The sequence below is a fragment of the Physeter macrocephalus genome, chromosome 11, assembly GCF_002837175.3.
Source record: "Physeter macrocephalus isolate SW-GA chromosome 11, ASM283717v5, whole genome shotgun sequence".
NCBI classification, from domain to species: Eukaryota; Metazoa; Chordata; class Mammalia; order Artiodactyla; family Physeteridae; genus Physeter; species Physeter macrocephalus.
In genome coordinates, this window is record NC_041224.1 from 182,816,646 (window position 1) to 182,825,203 (window position 8,558).

Here is an 8,558-nt window from a genome sequence, read left to right on the forward strand (position 1 = left end):
AGGCGGGTGTACCTTGAGGTAAGAAGTGGGCTAAGGATGTTTCTGTCTTATTACGGAAGCCTGTAATAACAGTGCCGGCTCACAGGGGAATGGCCATCCCTATGTTTATTGAGAGTTGTGTGGTAGGTGTAAATGAGTGGGGTAATATTCCAAGGAGATTGGTGGAGGCGATAAATAGGATAAGTGAGATGAGTATCAGGGATCAGGTTTGTCCTTTGGGGTTATGTGTGTTTATTAATTGTTTTGATGTAAGTTTGGTTAATCATTGTTGGATAGAAATGGTGCGATTGTCAATTAGCCGGGTTGGTGTTGGGAATAAGATAGTCGGGAATATGATGATTAGGGTGATGATGGGGACGCCTAGCATTACTGGGACTGTGAAAGAGGTAAATAGATTTTTGGTTCATGTAGTGTTTCAAGGGGTTTGTTGTTTTCGTGTTTTAGTGGGTGTTGGTTTAGGGTTGGGGGAGTGAAAATGCTTTGAGATTTTTAGTTGGAGAAGTATGAAAAGGGTTAGGAATATGGATAGGCTAGTAAGGAATCATGTTGATGTATCTAGTTGTGGCATATCATCAAGGGGAGCTTTGGTTCTCGATCTTTAACTTAAAAGGTTAATGCTAGTTTAGCTTCTTGATGAGGTTATAGTATATAGAGACGGATCATTTTTCAAAATTCTCTAAGGGTACTAGTTCGAGGACGATTGGTATGAAGCTATGGTTTGAGCCTCAGATTTCTGAACACTGTCCGTAGAATAAGCCTGGTCGTGTTGATATCAGGGTTGTTTGGTTTAGGCGTCCAGGAATTGCATCTGTTTTTAGACCCAAGGAGGGTACGGCTCATGAGTGTAGTACATCCTCGGAGGAGACTAATATTCGGATTGTTATTTCTATAGGCAAGACTATTCGATTATCTACTTCCAATAGTCGCAGTTCTCCTGGTTTTAAGTCCGATGTTGGGATTATGTAAGAATCGAAGGTTAGGTCTTCGTAGTCGGTATATTCGTAGCTCCAGTATCATTGGTGGCCTATTGTTTTTAGAGTAAGGGAGGGGTTATTAATTTCGTCTATTATGTAGAGGATTCGCGGCAAAGACAGCTCCTATTGCAAGTACATAGTGGAAGTGGGCAACTACATAGTACGAGTCGTGGAGGACAATGTCTAGTGATGAATTAGCTAGGACGATACCAGTTAGGCCACCCACCGTGAAGAGAAAGATGAAACCTAAGGCTCATATTAAGGCAGGAGATCATTTAATGTTGCCTCCGTGAAGCGTTGCTAGTCAACTGAAGACTTTTACTCTGTTGGGATAGCAATGATTATGGTTGCAGATGTGAAGTATGGTCGTGTGTCAACGTCCATGCCTACTGTGAATATATGATGGGCCCATACGATAAAGCCTAAGAACCCGATAGAGATCATAGGCCAGACCATTCCCATATATCCGAAGGGTTCTTTTTTCCCGGAGTAGTAGGTTACAATGTGGGAAATTATTCCGAAACCAGGTAAAATTAGAATATATACTTCAGGATGACCAAAGAATCAGAATAAGTGTTGGTATAAAATAGGGTCTCCTCCCCCTGCTGGATCGAAGAAGGTTGTGTTTAGGTTTCGGTCAGTTAATAGTATGGTAATTCCGGCTGCTAAGACTGGTAGGGATAAAAGGAGCAATACTGCTGTAACTAGGATTGATCCTACGAAGAGGGGTGTTTGGTATTGGGTTATAGCGGGTGGTTTTATGTTGATAATGGTTGTAATAAAGTTAATGGCCCCAAGGATTGAGGAGACACCGGCTAAGTGTAGGGAAAAGATGGTAAGGTCAACTGAGGCTTCTGCGTGTGCTAGGTTTCCGGCCAGAGACGAGTAAACAGTTCAGCCTGTGCCTGCGCCTGCGCCGGCTTCGAATATTGAGGACGCTATTAGTAATAGGAACGAAGGAGGAAGTAGCCCACATCTTATGTTATTTATACGGGGGAAGGCTATGTCAGGTGCTCCAATTATTAGGGGGACTAGTCAGTTTCTGAAGCTACCGATTATGATGGGCATGACTATGAAGAAGATTATCACGAAAGCGTGGGCTCTTATGAGTACGTTGTAGACCTGGTCATCTCCAATTAGTGTGCCAGGTTGGCTTAATTCAGCGCGGATTAGCAGGCTCAGGCCAGTACCCACCATTCCTGCCCAGGCACCGAATAGTAGGTATAGGGTGCCAATGTGTTTGTGCTTAGTTGAAAATAGTCAGTGGTTTATGAACCTAGGTAAAATGGCCGAGTAGGTGTTAGACTGTAAATTTAAAGACAGACGTTGAGCCCTCTTTCTGCCAAGTCTTGTAGTGAGTAATCATGTTGAATTGCAAATTCAAAGAAGCAGCTTCAATCCTGCCGGGACTTCTCCCGCCTTTTTTTTCCCGCGGAAACAGTTTAAAAAAAGTTTAAAAAATTATTTTTTTTAACAAAACTATATTCACAAGACGAAAGAATTTGGTCCTAAAGAGTCTCTTTAGCTAAACTTGACATTAGCTAAAGACAAGGTTAGGTTAAGGTCAAGGGCTAGTGTCAGGTAACGAGCTAAGGTTGGAGTCAAGGCCTTAGTTACTGAGAGAATCAGGGCTTCACGTAGGGACAGCGTCAGAGCCTGACTTAGGGAGAACGTCAGGGCCTGAGTGAGGCCTAGTGTTAGCCCCCTAGCTGGATACCCTGTCAGGGCATGACTTAGGAGCAGCATCAGGGCTTTGTTGGGTAAGCATTTGGGTCATAGTTAAAGACATGAGCAGGGCTTGAGTTAGTGACAGATTTAAGGCCTCAGTTAGGGAAAGCTTCAGGGCCTGAGTTAGGCACAGCCTCGGGTCTTCACTTAAGGACAGCGACAGGGCTTTCTTTGGGATAGTGTTAGGATCTTGGATAGAAATGTGTTAGGATATTAGCTCAGGATAGTGTCTGGATTATAGTTATTGATTGCAGCAGGGCCCATGTTAGGGACAGATTCTGGGCATTAGTGAGAGATAGTGTCAAGGCTTTAGTTAGGATTAGTCAGGGCCTTAGTTAGGGAGAGTATTAGGGTTTCAGTTAGGATAAGATGCAGGACATTAGCTTGGGACAGAGTCAGGTTCCAGGCCAGGGATAGTGTCAGGAAATGACCAACGGAAAGCTTGAAGACTGTAGTTATTGAGAGCATCAGGGCCTAAATTAAGACCACTGCCAGGGCCTCGTATACGGACAGCGTCAGAGGCTAACTAATGTACAGCCAAAGGGCCTAAATGAGGCCTACGTTTAGGGCCTGAGTTAGGGACAGTGTCAGGGCATGGCTTAGGAGCAGCATAAGGGCCTCTGTGGGATCAGCGTTAGGGTCATCATTAAAGACATTATGAGGGCCTCTGTTAGGGAGAGACTCAGAGCCTGATTTATGGGCAGCATCAAGGCTTACTTCGGGCCAGTTTCAGGACCTTGGTAAGACCTGGGTCAGCATATTAGCTCAGGATAATATCAGGACTTTATATATTGGCTGCAGCTGGGCCTTAGTTAGAGACAGTGTCAGGGCCTGAGTTAGGACTAGCATTAAAGCCTTTGTTAGGCACAGTATCTGGACGTGAACTAGGAGTAATGTCAGGGCCTTAGTTAGGGAGAGTGTCCGGGTCTGAGTTAGGTGTAGTGTCAGGGCCTTTGTTAGGGACAGTGTCAGGGCCTGAGTTAAGCCGAGCCTCCAGGCCTCAGTTAGGGACAGGTTCACAGCCTCAGGACTACTTTCAGGGCCTTATTTAGGGACAGCATCAGGGATTTAGTTAGCATAAGAGGAGCCATTCCTGCAAGCACCCTGAAGGCCAACACACGCGAATGCAGAAGTGAACCATGCACGCTGCTATGAAGGAACATTCCACAGCAGTTGAGTACATTTTGTTTAAGGTTAGTAACAGTTTAAAAATTATTTTATTAACAAAACTATATTCACAAGATGAAAGAATTTCATCCTAAAGTATCTCATTAGGTAAATTTGATATTAGCTAAAGACAAGGTTAGGTTAAGGTCAAGAGCTAGTGTCAGGTAATGACCTAGGTTTGGTGTCGAGACCTTAGTTACTTAGAGAATCGGCCTAATTTAGGACCTGTGTCAGTGCTTCAGGTAGGGACCACGTCAGAGCCTGACTTGGGGAGAACGTCTGGGCCTCAGTGAGGCGTAACGTCAGCCCCCTAGCTGCAGACACTGTCAGGGCATGACTTAGGAGCAGCATCAGGGCCTTTGTTGGGTCAGCATTCGGGTCATAGTTAAAGACATGAGCAGGGATTGAGTTAGTGACAGAATCCAGGCCTCAGTTAGGGAAAGCTTCAGGGCCTGAGTTAGGCTCAGCCTCAAGTCTTCAGTTAAGGACAGCGACAGGGCTTTCTTTGGGACAGTGTAAGGACCTTGGATAGTAATGTGTCAGGATATTAGCTCAGGATACTGTCCGGATTATAGTTATTGATTGCAGCAGGGCCCATGTTAGGGACAGAATCTGGGCCTTAGTGAGAGATAGTGTCAAGGCCTTAGTTAGGATTAGTCAGGGCCTTAGTTAGGGAGAGTATTAGGGTTTCAGTTAGGATAAGTTGCAGGACGTTAGCTTGGGACAGAGTCAGGTTCCAGGCCAGGGATAGCGTTAGGAAATGACCAACGGAAAACATGAAGACTGTAGTTATTGAGAGCATCAGGGCCTTAGTTAGGACCAGTGTCAGGGCCTAAATCAGGACCACTGCCTCGGCTTCCTCTATGGACAGCGTCAGAGCCTAACTAATGTACAGCCAAAGGGCCTAAATGAGGCCTATTTTTAGGGCCTGAGTTAGGGACAGTGTCAGGGCATGACTTAGGAACAGCATAAGGGCCTCTGTGGGATCAGCGTTAGGGTCATCATTAAAGACCTTATCAGGGCCTCTGTTAGGGAGAGCCTCAGGGCCTCATTTATGGACAGCATCAAGGCATACTCTGGGCCAGTTTCAGGACCTTGGGAAGACCTGGGTCAGGATATTAGCTGAGGATAATATCAGGACTTTAGATATTGGCTGCAGTTGGGCCTTAGAGACAGTGTTGGTGCCTGAGTTAGGACTAGCAGTAGAGCCTTTGTTAGGTACAGTGTCAGGACGTGAGCTCAGAGTAATGTCAGGGCCTTAGTTAGGGAGAGTGTCAGGGTCTGAGTTAGGTGTAGTGTCAGGGCCTTTGTTAGGGACAGTATCAGGGCCTGAGTTAGGCCGAGCCTCCAGGCCTCAGTTAGGGACAGTTTCCCAGCCTCGGGACAGCATCAGGGATTTAGTTAGCATAAGAGGAGCCATTCCTGCAAGCACCCTGAAGGCCAACACACGCGAATGCAGACGTGAACCATGCACGCTGCTATGAAGGAATATTCCACAGCAGTTGAGTACATTTAGTTTAAGGTTAGTAATAGTTTAAAAATTATTTTTTTAACAAAACTATATTCACAAGATGAAAGAATTTTGTTCTAGAGAATCTCTTTAGCTAAAGCTGATATTAGCTAAAGAAAGTTTAAGTTCAAGGGCTAGTGTCAGGTAATGACCTATGGTTGGTGTCAAGACCTTAGTTACTTAGAGAATCAGGGCCTAATTTAGGACCTGTGTCAGGGCTTCAGGTAGGGACAGCGTCAGAGCCTGGCTTAGGGAGAACGTCAGGGCCTGAGTGAGGCCTAGCGTCAGCCCCCTAGCTACAAGCACTGTCAGGGCACGACTTAGGAGCAGCATCAGGGCCTTTTTTGGTTCAGCATTAGCGTCATAGTTAAAGACATGAGCAGGGCTTGAGTTAGTGACAGAATCAAGGCCTCAGGGAAAGCTTCAGGCCTGAGTTAGGCTCAGTCTCAGGTCTTCAGTTAAGGACAACGACAGGGCTTTCTTTGGGGTAGTGTCAGTACCTTGGATAGTAATGTGCCAGGATATTAGCTCAGCATAGTTTCCGGATTATAGATATTGATTGCAGCCGGACCCATGTTAGGGACAGATTCCAGGCCTTAGTGAGAGGTAGTGTCAAGGCCTTAGTTAGGATTAGCCAGGGCCTTAGTTACGGAGACTATTAGGGTTTCAGTTAGGATAAGATTCAGGACGTTAGCTTGGGACAGAGTCAGGTTCCGGGCCAGGGATAGTGTCAGGAAATGACCAACGGAAAGCGTGAAGACTGTAGTTATTGAGAGCATCAGGGCCTTAGTTAGGACCAGCGTCAGGGCCTAAATCAGGACCAGTGCCAGGGCTTCCTCTAGGGACAGCGTCAGAGCGTAACTAATGTACACCCAAAGGGCCTAAATGAGGCCTCTTTTTAGGGCCTGTGTTAGGGACAGTGTCAGGGCATGACTTAGGAGCAGCATAAGGGTCTCTGTGCGATCAGCGTTAGGGCCTTCATTAAAGACATTATCCGGGCCTCTGTTAGCTAGAGCCTCAGGGATTCATGTATGGGCAGCATCAAGGCTTACTTTGGGCCCGTTTCAGGACCTTGGTAAGAGCTGGGTCAGGATATTAGCTCAGGATAATATCAGGACTTTAGATATTGGCTGCAGCTGAGCCTTAGTTAGAGACAGTGTCAGGGCCTGAGTTAGGACTATCATTAGAGCCTTTGTTAGGCACAGTGTCTGGACGTGAACTAGGAGTAATGTCAGGGCCTTAGTTAGGGAGAGTGTGAGGGTCTGAGTTAGGTGTAGTGTCAGGGCCTGAGTTAGGACGAGCCTCCTGACCTCAGGGACAGGTTCACAGCCTCAGGACTACTTTCATGGTCTTATTTAGGGACAGCATTAGGGGTTTAGTTAGCATAAGAGGAGCCATTCCTGCAAACACCCTGAAGGCCAACACACGCGAAAGCAGAAGTGAACCATGCACTCTGCTATGAAGGAATATTCCACAGCAGTTGAGTACATTTTGTTTAAGGTTAGTAACAGTTTATAAATTATTTTTTTAACAAAACTATATTCACAAGATTAAAGAATTTCGTCCTAAAGAAACTCTTTAGCTAAACTTGACATTAGCTAAAGACAAGGTTAGGTTAATTTCAAGGGCTAGTGTCAGGTAATGACCTAAGGTTGGTGTCAAGACCTTAGTTACTTCGAGAATCAGGGCCTACTTTAGGACCTGTGTCAGGGCTTCAGGTAGGGACAGCGTCAGAGCCTGACTTAGGGAGAACGTCAGGGCCTGAGTGAGGCCTAGCGTCAGCCCCCTAGCTGCAGACACTGTCAGGGCATGACTTAGGAGCAGCATCAGGGCCTTTGTTGGGTCAGCATTTGGGTCATAGTTAAAGACATAAGCAGGGCTTGAGGTAGTGACAGAATCAAGGCCTCAGGGAAAGCTTCAGGGCCTGAGTTATGCACATCCTTAGGTCTTCACTTAAGCACAGCGACAGGGCTTTCTTTGGGACAGTGTCAGGACCTTGGATAGAAATGTGTCAGGATATTAGCTCAGGATAGTTTTCGGATTATAGTTATTGATTGCAACAGGGCCCATGTTAGGGACAGATTCCGGGCTTTAGTGAGAGAGAGTGTCAAGACCTTAGTTACTGAGAGCATCAGGGCTTTCTTTAGAAGCACTGTCAGGGCTTCAGGTAAGGACAGCATCAGGGCCTGCCTTAGGGCGAGCGACAGGGCCTGAGTTCGGCCTAGTGTCAGTCCGTTAGCTGGGGACACTATCAGGGCATGGCACAGGACCAGCATCAGTGCCTTTGTTGGATCAGCATTATGGTCTTCGTTAAAGACATGATCAGATCCTCTCTTAGGGATAGCCTCAGGGCTTACTTCCGGACAGTTGCAGGATGTTGGTAAGAAATGTTTCAGTAAATTAGCTCAGCATAGTGTTAGGACTTTAGATATTGACGGTATAAGGGCCTCAGGTAGGGAGAGGGTCAGGGCCTGACGTAGGACGAACATCCAGGCTTTAGTTCGGGACAGTGTCAGGGACTGAGTTAAGAGTATTGTCAGGGCTTTAGTTAGAGACAGTGTTTGGGTTTGTGTTGGGTGTAGTGTCAGGGCCCCATTTAGGACGAGCATCTAGGCATCTGTTTGGGACAGTGTCATGGCCTTTGGACTAAATTATGGGCCTGTGTTAGGCACAGCATAAGGGCTTCAGTTAGCGTCAGAGTCAGGACCTTTGCTTGGAGAGGTTTAGGGTAAAGTCCTAGGGGTCAGGTCAGGAAATTACCTAGGAATTAGGAATTAGGGTTAGGGGGTTATGGTTAGGGTTAGGGTTAAAGATTAGGGTTAGGGTTTAGGGGTTACGGTTTAGGGGTTAGGGTTATGGTTAGGGTTAGAGGGTTTGGGTTAGGGGTTAGGGGATAGGTTTAGGGTTAGGGTAAGGGTAGTGTTACGGTTAGGGTTAGAGGGTTAGGGCGTTAGGGTTAGGGGTTTAGGGTTAGAGGCTTAGGGTGAGGGTTAGGGTTAGGGCACGGGTTATGTTTAGGGCACGGGTTAGGAGTAGGGTAAAGTTTAGGGTATGGCTATGGGTTAGAGTTAGGGTACAGGTTAGGGTACGGGTTTTCCTTAGGGTACGGGTTACGATTCGGGTACGGGTTAGGGTTAAGGGTTAGTGTTAAGGTTAGGGTTAGGGCACGGGTTAGGATT